Source organism: Hemicordylus capensis, chromosome 4 (assembly GCF_027244095.1).
Source record: "Hemicordylus capensis ecotype Gifberg chromosome 4, rHemCap1.1.pri, whole genome shotgun sequence".
Classification (NCBI taxonomy): Eukaryota; Metazoa; Chordata; class Lepidosauria; order Squamata; family Cordylidae; genus Hemicordylus; species Hemicordylus capensis.
Window position 1 is genome coordinate 196,570,412 of NC_069660.1, and position 19,810 is coordinate 196,590,221.

The following is a 19,810-nucleotide window of genomic DNA, read 5'->3' on the forward strand; positions in this document are numbered from 1 at the left end:
CCAGTGGGCCTTAATACTAAGGATTTCACACTGATTCAAAGACAAAACTCACCATTAATAGCCATATTATTAAGACATCACATTTAACTCATTTATCACAAGAAGCAAAATAAGAGCAAATGAATACAATCCTAGCTCATAAGCTTCAGCTCAGTATTCACAAGCCCTGATTCTCTGTACATAGTGCCAATCTGAATATGTGTATAGTGACTTATATCATATTAAAAATTTTTAATTTTTTTTAACCTGTAGCCCCTTTGGGGGGCTTCCTAAAGGCCGTGAGGGGGTCTCTAAAGGTTCCCCCCCCACTGGCCTCTACGGCCTCACAGGGACCATTTGAGCATGTGCAGTGGCCATTTTTTAAAATAACCTTTTTTAAAAAAAATGGCTGCTGAAAACAAGATGGCCTCCACACATGCTCAGATGGCCTCTGCGAGTCCTGGCATGGCCTAGGGCCTCACAGAGGCCATTTGAGCATGCATGGTGGCCATTTTGTTTTTGGTGGCCATTTTTAATTTTTTTTTAATTTTCAAAAATGGCGCCCCCCTTCTAGTGGCGCCTAGGGCACGTGCCCTGCCTGCCCTACCCTAGATAAGCCCCTGTGCTTCTAGCCCTGTGGCTTGGGCAGCAAACCCTTGGATTGCTCATGAGCAGATCTTGCTTGTAGGCACAAGATTGCTAGTCTGCCATGTCCAGAGACTCCTTCTTATAGTGGTTCCATCCTTTGATGTTCATTTGAGTCTTCTGGATCACAAAAGGCGTCTATTCCTGCTATCCTCTGAATATTGTCTTTTAATTACCAAAATTAGCTCAGGATATTTGGTCAGTCCAGGGTAAACAGGGTCTCTCCTGTTAGCAGAGTATTGTTCTATTGTCATTCCCCAAAACCAATCTACATCTTCTCCTGCCTTGTCCCAAGAATGTTAGAAGTCAGGAGTTAGTGAAAGAGTTAGTTCTACTTGTGTGAGACAGCAATTAAATTAATTAAAACAAAAGAATATTTAAAGTAACATCAAAAGGGGTACATGTGTGAGGTGAGTTAATCAACACATTTGACTAAGGAGGAAGCATCCTGTCAGTAGGAAGGAGGAGGGAAAAGTGATCACGTGGCAGGTGGGCACAGGCTTCAATGGCGTTTCCTCCATCTATATTATTAATTCTCCAAGATGGGCCATGCGTGGGGATGTAGTAGAAAGGAGGCGATTGGCTGACAGAGTTTGCAAGCAGAAGAACCTGATTGGGCAGTGTGGATTCCATATGCAGATAGGGAGAAGGAGCCTGTGAGAGCAGAAGCACCATGGTGATTGGGCAGTGGGGATTCCATATGCAGATAGGGAGGAGGAGCCTGTGATGGTTAAGATCAGTTGGAATGCAACTGTTACGAGCAGCCATGGTGGTGGCAGCAGCGAGGAATGGCCCGGTCAACCACTGCTGCTGCTTCTGTGGGGAGGAGCAGGAGCGGGGCTCGGATGAGGGTGGGGAGGTCTCTGGGGATAGGGGGCTGTAGCCTGGCCAGTAGGCGGCAGCAATGCTGCAGCCACAACCAAGAAGGGGGGGAGTGAGCGAGAGCACTCCGGGTGGGGGAGAGTGCTCCGGGGGGGGGGGAGAGAGAGCGAGAGCGCTGCAGGGGGAGCGAGCGAGAGCACTGCGGAGGGATGCCACAGGCTCAGGCTCACAACTGCATGGATGCTCTGTACGGGGTCAGCTAATTCTAAGTAATTTGTTGAGTAAAAGTGCTGGGGAGGACAATGCTGTCAGAGCCTGCATGTACCTCCCACATGATCACTTACCCATCCTCCTACCTAGTTTGCAGCTCACACACAATCCAAAACTGTGAGCACTTACAGCTCTCAAAGCTCGGTAAGATGTTTGTCCAACTCCATTTATGGTAGTGTGCACTGCCCTAATGCCACTTCTCTACACATGTTTGTGTTCTACCCAAATAGAATGTCTATAAGGGTCATGTGTCCACTGAAAATGTGGGTTAAGAATCCCTAAGTGGCATGAGCAGTTGCTATGGTTTATAAGATCTCCTACTGGAACCTTCTAGGCTCATTCATTTTGAATGTATTTTTTTCAAGTTGGTCAAGAAGTGCAGCGATGAACAGTAGAATGAGAGCAGCTTGCCAAACTTCATCCTGCTACCTTGCTTATCTGATTAGCAAGACCAAAGATAAAAGTAAGCAGCTCATCTGTTTTTCATGGGTTTTCTGCTTCCTTGGGCTTCTTTGCTTGGGAGAACATAAGGCATACCATGGCTCTGGCCACTCCTTTTCCTTCAGTCTGCCAGGAGACTTAAGCCTGACCTACATATGCAGCAGAATGACATGATAGAATCTTAAGCGGGTAAGAAATAACATTTTTGAGGATTCCCTATGTTACAAAACAATCAACCTCCTGCACATTAGGAAGAATAACCCAGCCTCCTCCTTGCTGTGCTAAAGAACTCTACTTGCCGGAGGTTCTTTATGTAGAGGCATTCAGAGATGTTATCCGCTTTCTGATAAGATACCCAACCAGTTCAACTCTCTCTAAATTTGTCTGCGTGTACAGAAATTTTTTAGGATTCAAGAACAGCCATTTGTAGAAAGGGCGAGACTCTTTTGATTAAATGTTCAACCAAGATTGGTGCTAGGGGTCCCTGGGGCAAAGGTTCTGTGCTGGAATTCTGATTGTGTGATGGGTCCTCCCCCGCTGATGGCCTTGTGCATCTGCCAGCTGCCAAGGAAAGCTAATCAGGCAGTGGATGGATCCAGTACTGCAGTGGTGGGTGGCAGGGACCCCCATGGTATGGGGGGGACAGGCACTCAGTGAGGGTGTGCACATGAGCTGGGTCCCCACTTCCTCTATGGATTGTGTGTGAGCTCCCAATTTTGGATTGTGTGTTAGCCTGCAGCTTGGGAAAGGCAAAAGGAGAGTGGATGGCTGTTCCTTCTTCTGTATTGCTGCTCTAGCCCTGTGCCAGAAGGGCAAGCTATAACGCGTTTTAAATTGTGCCATTATTGCTGCTATTCTCCACCACTACCTGGTAAGCTAGGGCCCAGTGGGAAGGTTTGTGGCAGCAGGAGACGATCCAGATCATCCAGGTGGGGAGTAAGCCTTTGGGTCCATGCCTGACCTGACTTATCCCTTCCACTGTCCCTGCAATCCCCTATAGCAAAAGATTCTAGTACATGCTCGAATAGCATGTTAGGGAGAGAACTAGCCTCGAACCCTGCTGATCTTTTCTGTCCAGGGATGTTTACAATCCAGAAACACATGTTTACCATCTCATCTGCTCTTCGTGAGAACTAAATGTTAATCTTGAAGTATAAGTAGTTCTTGGGGGAAGCAAAATGCTTTCCCGAGCAGATATGAATTTTTCACCATGACCTTCTATGAAGTCCAAGTTTTGTAGCCGGAGGCAGAAACATGGAGGAAACTGAGAAACAAGCATAGGAAAAAGCTAACATCCTCTTTTTGTCTGTTCAAAATTATCAGAATAAGGGACTTAAATGTAAAGGCTCTCTTTATTAAGGCCTTCTCTTCTAAAGTGAAGTAGGAAATTGTTACAAAAGACAGATGCTCATTTTGCTTATGTATACAGTAATCACACTACCAAAATGATATATCTACAGGAGTCATGAGTGGGATTAGCTAGGAGACCACAAGTCTCCAGAAGTACATGGTTAAAAAAAAAAAAAACCTATTCAGCTCACACTTTAGTTCCCTGGATAACCAGAATGCAAACCTATGAGATCAATCTGTTGCAAACGCATAATCACATTGTGGTGCAGAGGTTTGTTTGGGAAGGGGGACTATAACATGGGCCATCAGGATGCCATGTGCGGAAAAATCTTGGCTCAGAGTTCACTGGGCAACATCAATCTGAGCCATCAAAAGCCAGGGTCACTGTGGACAGAGTCATCCACAGATGACCTCTTTCCAGAATGTTCCAAGCTGACTTGCAAAACAATGGGCCAGCTCATATTCTTCCACTGATAATTTGTTTCCAGTGGACTGGACACTTATACACTTCTTTAGTAGGCACATAAAATAATGTCTAGTGTGTGGACTCTATACATGGAGGCCTGGACATATGAAGGCCCAAATCATACTTTTCCCCCACCCACCCCCATCAAAAAGGTAGTGGGTAATAATAATTGTGCAAAACATGTCTTTATGTGAAGCAGCCACATTACATGTGACTTTGGGCTCAATCCAACATGCTGCTTCTGCAACTCCTTTATGCAAATCTACAGGTTTCTATATTCCACAGAGACATCCTTCTTCCACTCACTAAATGATTTAAGATTGTATCTGCAAGGCAACTTTAAGTTCCTTTTTGTGATATAGATTTTGATTCTAGCAGTTCTCAGGAAACTAATGGCTTTCATATTATCAAGAGTGACAGGATAAAATCTGAATATATGATATATCTGATGCTACTTTGAAGGGATAAGATTAATATACGAACCTAGTATCTTGGATTGAATATAAGGAAAGGTAATGTCTAAGAACCTTTAACCACTGATGAATGATTTAGAAGTGATTTTTCCATTAATGGAAAAATACTTCTCTGCCTGATTTCCTGTCATTTTTTTCTTCCCCAAATCTTTTTGTACTAATAAAAGACTCAAAATCAAGCAGTCAACATATTCAATTCCTTAAAAAAAGAGGGAGGGAAAGATGAATATACAATATCCATTTGATTTGCATGTTCAAAGGAAAATAATATAGAACTAGGCTGTTCTGTCATTTCCCACAGTTGCTAGAGGGTGTTGGTGCCACAATGTAATATGCTTTAAATTTAAAAATGTAGGGATTTCATTTATTAAACTGGCCATGAGGGACTCTTTATGTAATTTTTTTTGTTTCTTATTTTATCTTTGTAGATGGCTAAATATCGTTGAATTAATTATAAATTATCATGTTAATAGAACCAATATCTCGATTTTTTTAAAAAAGAGCAAGGCTGTCCCTAGGAGGGTGTGGGGATGGGAATGAGTAGAACTACTCCTTTGCTGCCACCCCACCCCACCCCACTGGGTATCCAGCACACAGCACTAAGATTCCCTCCTTCCAGTGATAAGAATGGTGACCAAATTTCCCAACGCCACGCAAGCTGGATGCTAAGCTTAGGCCCAGGCTCTTTAAGAGAATATCTTCTTCACTATTAGCCCCATCACCCATTGGGATCATCCAGGGAGTTCAGTCTGCAGCTTCCACCAGCATCTGGTGGGAAAACTGTGGCGGGCCTTCTCTGTTGCTGCCCCAAGGCTCTGGAATGCACTCCCTGTTGAGATGAGAGCCTCCCTATCTCTGACATCTTTTAATAAATCTTTGAAGACCTACCTTTTCACCCAAGCCTTTTAATTTAATTGTGGATTTAAAACTGTTGTAAGGGTTTTATTTCTGTGGGTTTTTTTTTTTAAACTTTTTATGTTGTTGTGTGCCGCCCAGAAATGGAATTTTGGGTCAGTGTACAAATCTGACAAATAAACAAATAAATAAGAGGAAGGCACAGACACACTCTAATGCCTAAAAAGGGCACACACGTGCCTCTCATTTAGTATCCAACTTTAGACAGGTGACTAGGACTGGGTGAGCTGGATACTAAATAAGGGTGCATGCGTGCCTCTCATTCAGTATCCAGCTCCCACAGCACTAGAAAGTTCAGTCACCTCTCTGCTTGCTTGAATGAGGAAAGAGGCAAACGTCCCAGTGCCACATGAGCAGTATATAAAATGAGAGGCATGCATGCGCCCTCATGCCTGATCAGGGCACATGCATTCCTCACATTTAATATCCATAGTATTCCTATGTTTCTCCATTTCTAATTATGTTTCCTTTTTTGTGCTGGGAGAAGAACTTCCTTCTCCTCCCTCTCCTCTGCACTTGGTTTTTGTTGTTGTCAATTTGTTTTCGCCTTCCACTTCTCCATTCTACTTTCTTTCCTTTCACCTCATCTTTCCCACCACTTCTGCCTTCTTGGCATTCCCTTTGGCTGTCGGTGACAGTTTTTGCTTGTATGTGTTGTGGCTTATTTTTGCTTCCCCCCACCCCCCCAGTATCTTTTTTACTGATTTGGAGTATTAATTATGGAGTTTTCTAGACAACCAGCAGATGTTGCTGGTTGACATGAGAATTGTGAAAAGGAAAGAAGGTGGTGACATGAAACACAGAAAAGTAAAACATTATTATTATTTATTTATTATTTTAAAATATTTATACCTCACTATTGCTGGGGGCAGGGGGGGAGGGCTTACAACTTTACGAAAATAGATAAATTATAGAATAAGATACACTATAGAATACAATATAGAATAAAAGTTAATAAGATTACAAAGTTTAAAAGCCCTGGCTAAAACCGCAAATAAAATAACAAGTTTAAAATAATTAAAATTAAAAGGTATCAATGGAAATCTAAACACTACAGAAAAACCAACAACAACCAGATAAATGCAGAGGATAAGGTATTTAAAAGCCTCTCTAAAAAGATGTGTCTTCAGTTGTTGTTTTTTTAAAATGCTGAGGGATGGAGAATAGCAAAGCTCTTCCGGGAAGGGCCACAACCAGAAAGGCCCTGTCTCTGGTTCCCACCAGACAGATGTCCGTTAATGGCAGCACCATGAGCAGGGCCTAAGATTCTGAATAGAGGGCCTGGCAGGTTCATATAGTCAAATGCAGTCTGATAAGTACCCTTGTCCCAAGCCATGTAGGGCTTTAAAGGTCAAGACCAGCACCTTGAATCTAGTCCAGAAGCAGTCCAGTAACCAGTTAAGCCACTGAAAAATGGGTGTGACACTCAGAAAGCAACTTGTATCTACAAGCATCCTAACAGCAGCAACATCACTGCCTACATGCCTTTTCAGAGGCCCAGCCCTCCAATGAAAATGATGGTATTTATTTTAAGTGTAATTAAGCTTTTGAGCAGCTGTTTTCATTAAAGGTATGGAGTATACACCCAGTTTGAATATTCTAAATCCTTGAATATCACAGAAGGTAAGGAGAAGTAAGGGTTTTGGAGGATGAGTTACCAACCTATGGCACACACAGGAAATTATATATATTAGATATGTGTTAGATGATCAAGGCCAGCCCCACCATGAAGCAGGATGAAATGTGTTATTCAGGCAGCAGATTGAGGGACAGTTCTAAGGGGTGGCAACTTAGGAACATAGGAAGCTGCCATATACTGAGTCAGACCATAGGTCCATCTAGCTCAGTATTGTCTGCACAGACTGGCAGCAGCTTCTCCAAGGTTGCAGGCAGGAACCTCTCTCAGCCCTGTTTTGGAGATGCCAGGGAGGGAACTTGGAATTTTCTGCTCTTCCCAGAGCAGCTGCATCCACTAAGGGAATATCTTACAGTGCTCACACATCAAGTCTCCCATTCATATGCAACCAGGGTGGACCCTGCTTAGCTAAGGGGACAAAGCATACTTGCTACCACAAGACCAGCTGTCCTAGGAACATAGGACATAGGAAGGAATATAGGAAGCTGCGATATACTGAGTCAGACCATGGGCCTATCTAGCTCAGTATTGTCTTCACAGACTGGCAGCGGCTTCTCCAAGCTTGCAGGCAGGAATCTCTCTCAGCCCTATCTTGGAGAAGCCAGGGAGGGAACTTGGAACCTTCTGTTCTTCCCAGAGCAGCTCCATCCCCTTAGGGGAAGATCTCATAGTGCTCACACTTCTAGTCTCCCTTTCATATGCAACCAGGGCAGACCTTGCTTAGCTAAGGGGACAAGTCATGCTTGCTACCACAAGACCAGCTCTCCTCTCCATTGTACTCCTCTCCTAGTACTCCACCTAGTACTTTTCCCATTGATGGCTTGCAGAGAGAGGAATGTGAAATGACACTATAGTGCTTTTCTTCTTTCCTTCCTAATAGAGAAGGAAGGCAGAGTGAAAGATCCGAAATAAGAAATGTGTTTTTAATGGAGATGTGTTTTTAATAGAAAAAAAGAGAAGTAACAGGGAAGAGAAGAGACACCACATGGAGCTTTACTGTTCTGGCATTTATTTATTTATTTTGTTGTACTGGCCATTACTCAGAGTTAAGAGTAGAGCTTTTAGGATAAGCATTGTTAATCTGGACCTTTATTGTCCTGCTGAAGAAATGCCAAACCTGTAAGGAACACACAAGCTCAAATGAACACATGACTCAGAAATGTAACTGGGACAAAACACCATGGCTTATTGGCACAATATATAAGAAGGAGGTGAAAGCAAATGACTAAAAGGAACAATAAAACAATAAATCATGGGGCAATACATCAATAAACACTCAAAGCAAACAAGGGATACATGATACTAAGACAATGGAAAGACAGTTCTATACTTTATCTGGACAATATCATTCTGGGCAAATCAAAACTATGATGAATAGCAGATTGTGAAATACAACTGAATGCAAGCCTTAACTTTAAAACATCATGTCCAGCATCCTAAATTAATTTATGGCCTAAACTAACAAGTGAAAATGCAGGATTCTTCAAAAGACAGTTGCCAAACACTGGAAAGAATATAACAGGAAAACCAGAAAGACAGCTAAGGGGTTAGCTTGATATTCTTATCTCAAATGAAAGCCTTAGAGCATGCATTTCATTTCCCCCTGCTTCTTTTATACCCCTTTTCTATGGATCAGAGATCGGCAGAGGGAGAGAAAACTTCCTTCATAATTTTGTTGATATTACCCAATCCTTCACTGAGGTCTTTATTTAAGTTATCTTATCATCCCTGTTTCCATAAACAAGTGAATTCTGCAGAACCTGATATCTTGATGCAGTGGGCCAGTCCAGCTTGGGAATATGGAAAAACTGTTGTAGAAGACTCTCCTGTGTTTCTTCTTGAGAAGAATCCTGAAATGCTTTTTGAATTTCAGCTTCTCCCTGGAGAACCAATGGATTTCATTATGATGCTACTATTGGCTGCATTGACCAAAATAAATACTTCCGTCTCTGTTTCCTAATCAGCTAGGTTTCACAGTTCTCAGTAGTTTTTACTGCATCTGTGGAAACAAAGGTTATAGAGAGTTTGGTCAGGTATTTTTCACAACTGAGCTTCAGAATTTTTACCAGTTTTACCAGTGCTATCCATTGGTTTTACGTGTTTTGTGAATTTTAACTATTTTATATTGTTTTACATTTGCTATGTTTTAACCTAGTACACCACCTAAAGGTAAAGGTAAAGTGTGCCGTCAAGTCGATTTGTGGTTTTATTTAGTAGAATACAGGAGGGGTTTACCATTGCCATCTCCCACGCAGTGTGAAATGGTGCCTTTCAGCATCTTCCTATGTTGCTGCTGCCCAATATAGTACCAGCAGGGATTCGAACTGGAAACCTTCTGCTTGTTAGTCAAGCATTTCCCCACTGCGCCACTTAAAGTGTGTGTATACCACCTAGAGATGTCTATATAGGGTGGCATAGAAATATAAGTAAATAAAATAAAATAAAATTTAAAAAAAACACTGTACAAAAAGAATCTTGTTTGATCATGGCCTTTTCAATCTGAACACAGCATCCTTCCAGTGGCTGTTGCTGGTATTTACTTTGTGTGCCTTTTCAGACCGTGAATCTTTTGAGGACAGGGAACATCTTCTTAACATTTTAATTGGCTGACATATATGAAAGTCAAATTGATACATGCACAGCTGTGGACATGGAAGCATGTCCAATGGGCCTCGTCATGGCCGGGTCAGGCCATGCAGAGGCCCATTGGGCATGCATGTCAGCCTCCAAAATGGCTGCCAAAATGGAGGGCTGGCCCAAACTGGGCAATTTGTACATAAATGGAGGCTGGCGGGGGAAGGGAGAACTTCTGGAGACTTCAGTATGACCTGAGTAAACATACTTAGATTATAATTAACTAACTATTAAGGTACTTTCTAATGTTTAGTGTTGACTAAATGGGTAAAATGGGTAAATATACCATCTAGGTAATTTATTTTGCACCTGAAATATTTGTTTTATACATGGATTGATGTTGTGTTAAGACATTTCTGTAGCCTCATTCAGAGGTTCAGACAGCACTCACACCTACAGCTGGAAAGCAGGAAGAAAGTGCCAATAATCTGATCAAGAGCTGTCATTCAGCCCCTTTCTTCAGCCACTCATGGTTACAGTGATGGTTGTCTACAGAGGGACCCACTATAACCATGAGGGAAGACTCTTCCATAACTTTCTGGGCTGCCATAATCTCTTTGATCATGGAAGCACCTTCCCTCACGGTTACAGCAGGTCCCTCGTTGACTCTTAGCACCAGCCACCCTTTTGACCACTAGGGGCATTAGGGATAGAGTAGCCAGTAAGGGCATTCCCCCTCTGACCATACTTTCTCTACTCTGATTCCTCTTAGACTGATAGTCGCAGGTTTCATTCCCCCACCAGAGAGAAAGACTTACATCTTCTCCCCTTCCCACACTTCCTGTATGAAGCTGGCAAACAAGCATGTAGGTCTTCTCTATCTCCTGGATGGATCTCCTAAATAGATTACTTTATTATTATTGTTTACACAGTCAGACAGGTGTTATTGACTGGTTTGTTTTACCCAGACATCGAGTCCTTCCCAAGGACCTGGGATGCCAGAATTTTATTGTGATTGTTGTTGCTGTTATTATAGATATCGTCGTAGAATATAGGCTGTTCCCAGTAAAGTTACTTTTTGTAATTGGCTGATGGTGATTTCTGTGGCCCCTATGGTGTTGAGAAGCTCTTCAAGTTGTTTTGGAATTGGACCTAAGGCGCCAATTACCACTGGGATTATTTTGGTCTTTTTCTGCCATAGCCTTTCAACTTCAGTTTGTAGATCTTTGTGTTTGGTGATTTTTTCTATTTCTTTTTCGTCTATTCTGCTGTCCCCTGGTATTGCTATGTCAATTATTTTAACTTTTTGTTTTTCTTTCTTTTTATTTTTCTCTCTTCTTGACTACAGTTATATCTGGTGTGTTGTGTGGCAGATGTTTGTCTGTTTGTAGTTGGCAGTCCCATAATATTTTTGCATCTTCGTTTTCTACAACTTTTTCAATTTTATGGTCCCACCAATTCTTGGCTACAGGTAGCTTGTATTTTTTGCAGATGTTCCAGTGTATCATCCCAGCTACCTTGTCATGCCTTTGTTTGTAGTCAGTCTGTGCGATCTTTTTACAACAGGTGATTAGGTGGTCCACGGTTTCATCTGCTTCTTTACAAAGGTGGCACTTGCTGTTGTTGATATTTTGACTTTGGCTCTTATTGCATTTGTTCTTAGTGCCTGTTCTTGTGCAGCCAAATTTAGACCCTCTGTTTCTTTCTTCAAGTTGCCATTCTTAAGCCACTGCCAGGTCTTGGTGATGTTTGATTTTCTGGTTAGTTAGTTAGTTGTTTATTTACGATCTTAGATCAAACATCAATATACGCAGAATATACACAGTAAAAAGAAAATAATGGAGACAAAGTCTAAAATGTCATCAAATATATAAAATCAGGAATCTTTGACAGTAACCAATTGCTGTGCTCTAGCTTCTCTTAGTTTGGTCAATGTGTAACAAAATTTAGCAACCGCCAGGGATATTGTTGGGTCCCTGTCTTCTAATAAGCATATAAGAATTGTCTCCACTGAGTGGCTTTGGAGATTTTTCAGATACTGAGATAAAAATAAATCTCTTTCATCTGTATAAAGTGGGCAGTGTAACAGTAAATGCGTCAGTGTTTTGGGAGCAGCTCCGCAAAGGCATAGTCTCTCCTCATAGGGTTTTCTCTCAAATTTCCCTACTAGCATCGCTGAGGGTAAAGCATTCAAGCGAGCTCTTGTAAACGCCCAGCGCAGCTTTGGTGAATAGATTGTATAGAAATAAGAGGCTGTGACCCAGTCTTTCTTAGTGCTTAGGAATTGTAGCAGCCTATTTACGGAGGCCCTTTCCTCCTGGAAATTTATGTCCCTAAGCCTTTGTTTGACTAGGGATCTTGCTGTTGACTCGCCCTGTTCTAACAATTGTACTGGGCAGAAGCCCATCTTCCGGAGTCTTTCCTCAACCATCATACACCAACGGGGTTGTGGGGTAGCGGCTAGGAGATGAGGTATAAGTCCTGCCGGGTAAAGATAAGTCTTAATCCAGTACAGGATTATGAGCAGCCAGGCCCTGGTCTCCAATTTCCATAGCCCAATCTCCAGCCGTATTAAGGAGTTCGGGACACATTTTGGTACCCCCAATAGTGATCTCAGAAAGCCCGATTGTACTTTTTCTAAAGCTTGTAAGTCTTTTGGTGGTCTAACCTGAATCCCATATAGCAGCTGAGGTATCACTTTAGCCTGAAAGGCTTTATTAGCTGCCGGAATATAGCCACCACCTTGTGCCCAGAAAAATTTCCTGATTGCCATGGAAGATCGAGTGGCATTCAATTTAGCGGCACTGGTGTGCGTAGAGGTACCACCATTAAACTGGAACACCACCCCCAGGTATCTGTAAGACTTCACCTGCTCCACTCTGGCACCAGCTATGGACCATCTAAAAACCCGTTGCTTCTTTGCAAATCTCACGATTTTAGTTTTGGTGTAGTTAATTTCCAGAAATTCCTCATTGCAGAACAAACTCAGGCATTCTTTTTCTGGTTATATTGTGCAAATATTGAACATGCAGTGGCTTATTTTTCCATTTTTCTGCTCAGTTCTTGACTTGTTCATTCTTGTAGGCCTGCTTTGTTTCATTGGTGTTGAACATTTTCTCTTTATTGACCATTTGAAGTGCATCTTCTTCACTGTCCTTGATATATCCTTCAAGGCCTCTTTTCTCCTCCTCTACTGTTTGATAGACTTGAAGCATTCCTCTTCCACCTGAGCTGCGAGGGAGGTGTAGCCTATTTATATCACTGTGGGGCTGCAGAGCATGATTGATGGTCATTATTTTCCTGGTCTTACGATCTAGCATCTCTAGCTCTACCTGGGTCCAGACTATTATTCCTGCAGTGTATCTGATAATAGGTATAGCCCAGGTGTTTATGGCTTGTATGGTGTTCCCGCCATTGAGTTTGGACTTGAGGATTTTTCTAACTCTCTTGATGTATTCACTTCCAATTTTTCTTTTAACTTCAGTGTGTGCGATGTTATCAGCCTGGAGAATGCCCAAGTATTTGTAATGTTCTTTCTCTTCCAGGTTCTTGATCTTGCTTCCATTGGGCAGTTCTATTCCTTCTGTTTTCCTTATTTTCCCTCTGTTCATTATTAATGCAGCACACTTGTCTAGTCCAAACTCCATTGCTATATCGCTACTGAATATATGGACAGTATTTATCAGTGATTCAATTTCTGACTGGGACTTTCCATACAACTTCAGATCGTCCATGCAGAGCAGATGGTTTATTTTACTTGATGTTTTAGATGTTTGGTATCCGAGGCCTGTTTTGTTTAGTATTTGTGAAAGTGGGGTCATGGCGACATTTAACATGTCTGTTACAAACAACAGAGGGGATAGTGAGTCCCATTGGAAAATGTCTCTTCTAATGCTATCCTATCCAAGTGTCTCGCCATTGATTGTTAACTGTGTACTCCACATGCTCATTGCTTTGTAAAATAAATATCTGAATGTTTTTGTTGACACCAGTTGTTTCTAAACATTTTAGTATCCATGTGTGAGGAAGTGAGTCGAAGGCCTTCTTATAGTCAATCCATGCAACACTTAGATTTGTTTTTTTTTTCTCTTGCAATTGTCTAAAATCATTTTGTCAATCAGTAGCTGGTCTTTTGTGCCTCTGGTGTTCGGGCAATTTCCTTTCTGTTCAACTGGAAGCTGTTTGTTAGTTAATAAGTGTTGCAATACTTCATCTGCTGTTATTCCAGTTAATAATTTGAACATGGTTGGCAGGCAGGTTATCGGTCTATAATTACTTGCAACTGCACCTTTTGCTTGGTCTTTGATTATGAGATGAGTTTTCCCAGTTGTTAGCCATTGTTCAATATCACCTCCTTGCAAAATGTGATTGAACTGTTTTGATAGTTGTTTATGAAGGCTTTGATAGTTGTTTATGAAGGCTTGTTAGGTGTTTAAGCCAAAAGCCATGCAGTTCATCGTCGCTCTTTCTTTGCTCTTTCACTTATTAATTCTGGTGTTATGATTACATCTTGCATTTGTTGGTTACATTTTTCAACCTCTTTCACCCAGCCTGCTTTTTTATTATAATCTATTGGATTGTCCCATAGTTTCCCCCAGAATTGCACTGTTTCTTCTTTATTTGGTGTTTCGATGTTTCTTGCAGTTTCTTATTAGTTATCATTATTATTATTTATTTATTTATTTATTTATTTATTCGAGTTCTGTACCGCCCTTCCAGAAATGGCTCAGGGTGGTTTACACAGAGAAATAATAAATAAATAAGATGGAACATTAACTCCATGTCTCCAGACAATATCAATTAGTCGTGCTCCCTTACCTGTGCACTTCCACTGTTGCTGGGGCAGATAAATACATCTCCCCTCCTGCGCTCTCTAACAGGTTGAAGAGAGGGAGTGAGGGACAGCTGTGAGGAAGATCCTGGGTGGGACTTCCACCCTGCTTTTCCAGCTGTGACTGCCATGGTGGGGGGAGTAACGTCTGAATAAGGCTTATGTGTTCTTTTTATCAGAGCAATACATTTTTGCTACTGGATTGTTAATCTGCTTAGCTGAATTTAATGCTGCCATTTGTTTAAGAAATCTTTAGTTGCGGTGCTATCATATCAAATTAATACCAGATTTGAAATATTGCAGCAATGAGGCACCAGCCCTCCAACAGCAGAACAGCCCAACCAAAGCCCGTAACGGTTGTCAGAGGGTAAAGGAGGATGCACACACTTGGAAGTTCTTAAGTTGTTCTCTGTTCAGTTTGATTGTATGTATACAACAGATTAATAGCTCTGCAATTGAATAGTATCATTCAAGAGCTATATATCTATATATATTAGTTCAGCCACTCTTCAGACCATAATGCTGTTCAAAATACAGATACTGCCGGTGGTATTATCTAGAAGCCTCCTCTGATAAGTTTTTATAAGAGTTTATGCATTTGCTCTGTTCTCCCTTGTTTTCCTCTAACTAACTCATGACCGAATTTTAAATAACGGAAAGCAATTTTCTAGAATCACTGTTAGGAAGGTGAGGTGAGAGAGAGGCCAGTAAGCATCTAACGAGCTAGCGGGTATTTCCAGTGTTCCTTCCACTATGTAATAATAGTAATTTATATCAGACGGAACATTTTTTAATTGAAAATCTTTGAAGCTACTGTACTTACCGTGGTTTGGATTAATGTTAGTAAATTCAGGGAGCTTAATGCTCAATTTTCAGAGCGTGCAATAACTTCCTGTTGGATCAACATGCCAGAGTGAAGCTTAAAGCATATTTGGCATATTTACATATTCATTTTACAATTGCTACCATGCAGCTGCTGCAATGTGACATTGGGAAGTCATAGAATAAGAAGTCTTTAAAAATACAACAACCCTGAGAGTAATAAGTTGATGTTTACTTCGTCTATTTCTTTTTCATCTGTCTGAATTCAGACAGTAGTGTGCATCAAAAGTGAACATACTAAAAGTAATAAACACCCTTCCCTAATTTCCAGGATTAACCAAATGCCAATTTAAAGATTTCATCCAGTGCTTTAATTCTCTAAAGTTTACATATGTATTCAATACAGACATATTTTGCCATGCTGAACCAAGCCGAACCAATAAGAAATGCAGAAAGCAAAATGTAGAAGGGCTCAGCATAGGACTGTCCTATAAGTTGTAACACATTCTTCCTAAGGCTGGAATTTGTATTTAGACAATTGAGAGCCATTTTTAATGGCATTTACCATTTCCTCCTAGAATACCCCATATGATATGCATCTGGGACACTGTAAGGGAAAATTCAAGCTCCCAAGAGGATGCTGCCTGATGCCCCGAGCCCAAATTCACCACCTTGAAATTGGATGCAAGCTGTGAAAGAGCCTTTTTTACTTAGCCCTGTTAAGTACATTCATATTTGAATAGTTGGAATGTTCATAAACATTCCATAACACTTCCACAGCTGAGCTAATGGCTGGATCTCATTTTAATCAACTGACTAGATTAAAAGTTATTTTAGTTAAATAATATTATCATCCCCCCTGCACCATTAAAAAAGGAGCAACCATTTGGTTTTGGTCCCCCCCACCCACCCACCCGTCTTCATTTCTGTTGATTTTTAAATTTACACAAGTAATAGAGAATATAATCTTTCAATGTTTGGAAACTTTGCTGAAAGAAGCCTATACAAAAACATAATCAGAAGAGAAAAATGAGCAAGAAAGAAAAACTGGATTTAAATAATTCAATAAATATTCTAAAAGAGAGGTGGAAATTTATGCCGATATTTCAAGAAGCCCTTGCTGTCTCCTTCCCTAATATGAAAACCTTAAATTATAGCAGATATATCAGCCTAGTAAATGAGTATGCTGAGGTCTGATTTACTTGTGTTTATTGGGATCAAATCATATTACATCAGATTAGACATGACCTAGTGCCAAATAACTCAAGTGTAACCTAATGTGAAGCCCTGCAATTCACTTCAGGTCAAAAGTTTGAACTTTTGAAACCAAAATCAATTGACTTTAACAGTTCAACCCTCCCTTATTAACAGAGTTCTGCAGATCCTGCTGGATGACTGGCAAATCAGGCAAGAAAAATAATGTGAATACAAAAGTCCATGAGTAAATTGGGGAGACAGGGACATGAAATGCTATTATTTAATTGATTACTATATCTAATGTTTTGGGGAAATGGTACCTGGTCATCTTTCTTTTCTTTTTCTTGTACAGGCTTCATAGTGTCAGAGTTTACAATGATCTCATTGGGGAAAAAATAGAATAATATATGGAGAACAAAGTCATGTATGTTAGTGGTGTGCACGGAACTGTCTGGCCCAGTTCGGTTTGAAACCCCCCCACCCGGTCCGGTGCGGGGGCAGTCTGCGAATGTTTTATTTTTTAAAAAGTTTTAAAATTAGTTCTAAATACCTGTAGCCCCTTCGAGGTGCTTCCTGTAGGCCAGGGGGTGGGGTGTCTGTGAGGGTTCCCCCTCCCCCCACCAGCCTCCCTCATCACCGCAGTGACTGGGTAAATGTAGTGTTTTGGGGGCCTCCATAAAGGCGAGTGGTGGCCATTTTGGCTGCTGGTGCAAATGCGCAAATACCCTCTGCAAGGCTGTAGGCCATGCCAGGCCTTGCAGAGGGCATTCGCGTGTGCACAGCGGTGGAAAAAATGGCCGCCGCTCACCTTTATGAAGGCCTGAAAGGGCCAAAAATATTACATTTACTCGGCCACAGTGGTGATGAGGGAGGCTGGCGGGGGGAGGGGGAACCCTTGCAGACACACACACCCCGCGGCCTACACACACACCCCGCAGCCTACAGCAAGCCCCCCGAAATTTGCGGACCTGTCTGGCAGTTCGGTTCCGGTCTGGATGGAACTGGCGGGGCGGGGCGGTTGATTCTATCCCGAACCGCCGGACCACCGGACCAGTTCGCACTTCCCTAATGCATGTGTCTTTTTGTGTCAATTCCATCTTACTCTTTCACTCTTGCCCATAAATGCATGCATGTATGTGCATGCACGCGCACACACACACACATTCACATATGCAATCTACAATCTCTTCCAAAAGGTGCACCTGATGGACTTCTGCCAGATGCATTGTGACATTATCCGACACTTCCCACAAATGCTATCATTACTATACAGTAGACCTGCATTCTCACAGTATCCAGTTGTGGTGGAGGCTGCAGGGAACAGCATTTCAGCCCTGCATGGTCGTTTGGAGAGCAGGCGCCGCCCATGGCATATGGTCAGCAGCACCATGCTGACCATGGAAATGGCTGACGTGCATGTGCACCAGCTATGTGCATGTACATGCTGCACAAAGGCTGCAGGGAACAGTGCTGCAGTCCTGTGCAGCCATTTGGAGAGCAGGTGCAGCCAGCGGAAAAGCAGCAGAGTGGGGACAAGCAAATAAGGATCTCCTTACCTGTTTTTTAAGGGAACCACTCCCTGCCCCATCGTCAGGTGCACGAACAACTTGTGCACATCCCTAGGAAGTACAATCCATGATATCTTTCAATTTGGATAAGCATATGCACTCCTCCCCATGTTTGCATGGACTGTGCAAAAAAATCTGCTGCACTGTGTGGAGTCCCATGAGAAGCTGCCTGCTGTGGATTTTGTGCGCAGATGACAGGTCCTTTTAAAGAGATACATTTCCTTTTGTTACCCGCCTACTAAAGTATTTAACCAAAATTAGCCATTTGAAAAGAAGAGATTATTTTATCTGTAAAGATGGAAAAGGCTGTTCTCAAAATCATGGTGTGAGTAACATGACATGGGTGCCCACGACCCCTGAGCAATCATATTTGACACAATCAGAATCTATCTGAGGGAAGAATCGCATTTTCTGAGTACGGGAATTGTGGTTTCTACAGTAATGCTACTAAATAACATATCTGGATTAAACAAAAACAAAAACAAAGTAGTAATAATTACACATGTATTGAAGACAAACCAGTTGGTCTGGGGGGGAAACCATAGAAAAGAGAGAAAGTATCAAGCCTCGTGTCCAGGCTTAAGAGTACTGAATCTGGATGGTTCTGCTGTGCTTTTTAAAGCTGCGCAATAGGAAAATATTGGCAGCTTCAACTCCTCTTCTTAGTACAGCACAGGGATTGGAAAAATTTGCCTGTAAAATATCTTCCTGCTTCAAAGATCTTAAATGAGAAACAGCCAAGTCTAAAATGGGTCTGGCATTCATTTTACAATGAATGTAAAAACAAAATAAATACCCTAAAGATACTATGAACTTAGCCTAAAGCAAAACAAGGCAAATTCTGAGGTTCCTACTTCCATAGGCCGAAGTACCTGTAGGAATTTTGAGAGAAGCTGGGGAAAAACCCAGCAATGTTTTTGAAATTTCTTCAGAGTGTGTTTGCATTATGAGTGGCCACTGAATCTTGCTAATGTGAATCTTGGGGCAAATGTGAAAGGTTTGCTCCAGTGAAACATCAGAGATGAAAAGGATTTTGCTAGGATGAGTAAGTAGAAATGTGTGAATCCTTCAGTGATATTTCCACTGATAATTTTGCCCCATTGAAAGGTGACATTACATGTTTGGGACCACTTATCTGCAAAAGTGAATATCTAACTTTCCAGCTTGCTGTTGCTTACAGTGCTGCGCTCTTGCTTGAAAGACTTAACTAGACACCACTCTGTTACATAGCATTACTCGGGAAATTTGCATGTAGAAGGTCCTAGGTTCAACCTGGCATCTCAAGGATCAGATAGATGATAGCAGGTGATAAAAAAGGCTCTGCCTGAGACTCTGGAGAGCCACAGCCAGTCATTTTAGTCAACAGATGGAACAATAGTCTAATTCAATAGAATGCATCTTCAGATGTTCATATGTGGTTGACTTATTTGCACAACACCCTGTACAAGTCAACACTCCCTCCACCCCCCATCTTCTTCAAAGAACCACAGCAACTGTTCAGAAACCTGTTGTTTTATTGGGACACCTATCTGCAGGTACACATATGCAATTCTTACTTTAGGGAACCCAAAAGCACAGGTGTTCCCCTTATCATTAAAAATTAGTACCATTTGTCAAGGAAGGTGCTGCCCATCTCTTAAAAAACAAACAAACAAAAACAGCTGTTCCCCATGACATATGAATTGAATATCAAAGTCTAGGTTCCTTTGTTCTCTCCACACTTTTGCATCAACTTCATCATTGTCACTAATGTTTGCAGTGGTGAGTGTTTGCTTTCTTAGTACCAGACGCATACTGCTATTTAAAATTCATTCAAAAGAG

At 41.7% G+C, this 19,810-nt stretch overlaps 1 long non-coding RNA gene across 1 annotated transcript in view; it reads right to left on the minus strand.

Moving 5' to 3' along the window:
* Positions 1 to 8,107: 8,107 nt before the first annotated feature.
* LOC128322149 (uncharacterized) overlaps positions 8,108 to 19,810 on the minus strand; it is a 33,470-nt gene continuing 21,767 nt past the window's right edge. The window contains exon 3 of the long non-coding RNA XR_008305555.1: positions 8,108 to 8,996. This is a non-coding gene — a long non-coding RNA (uncharacterized LOC128322149). The remainder of the gene's footprint in view (positions 8,997 to 19,810) is intronic.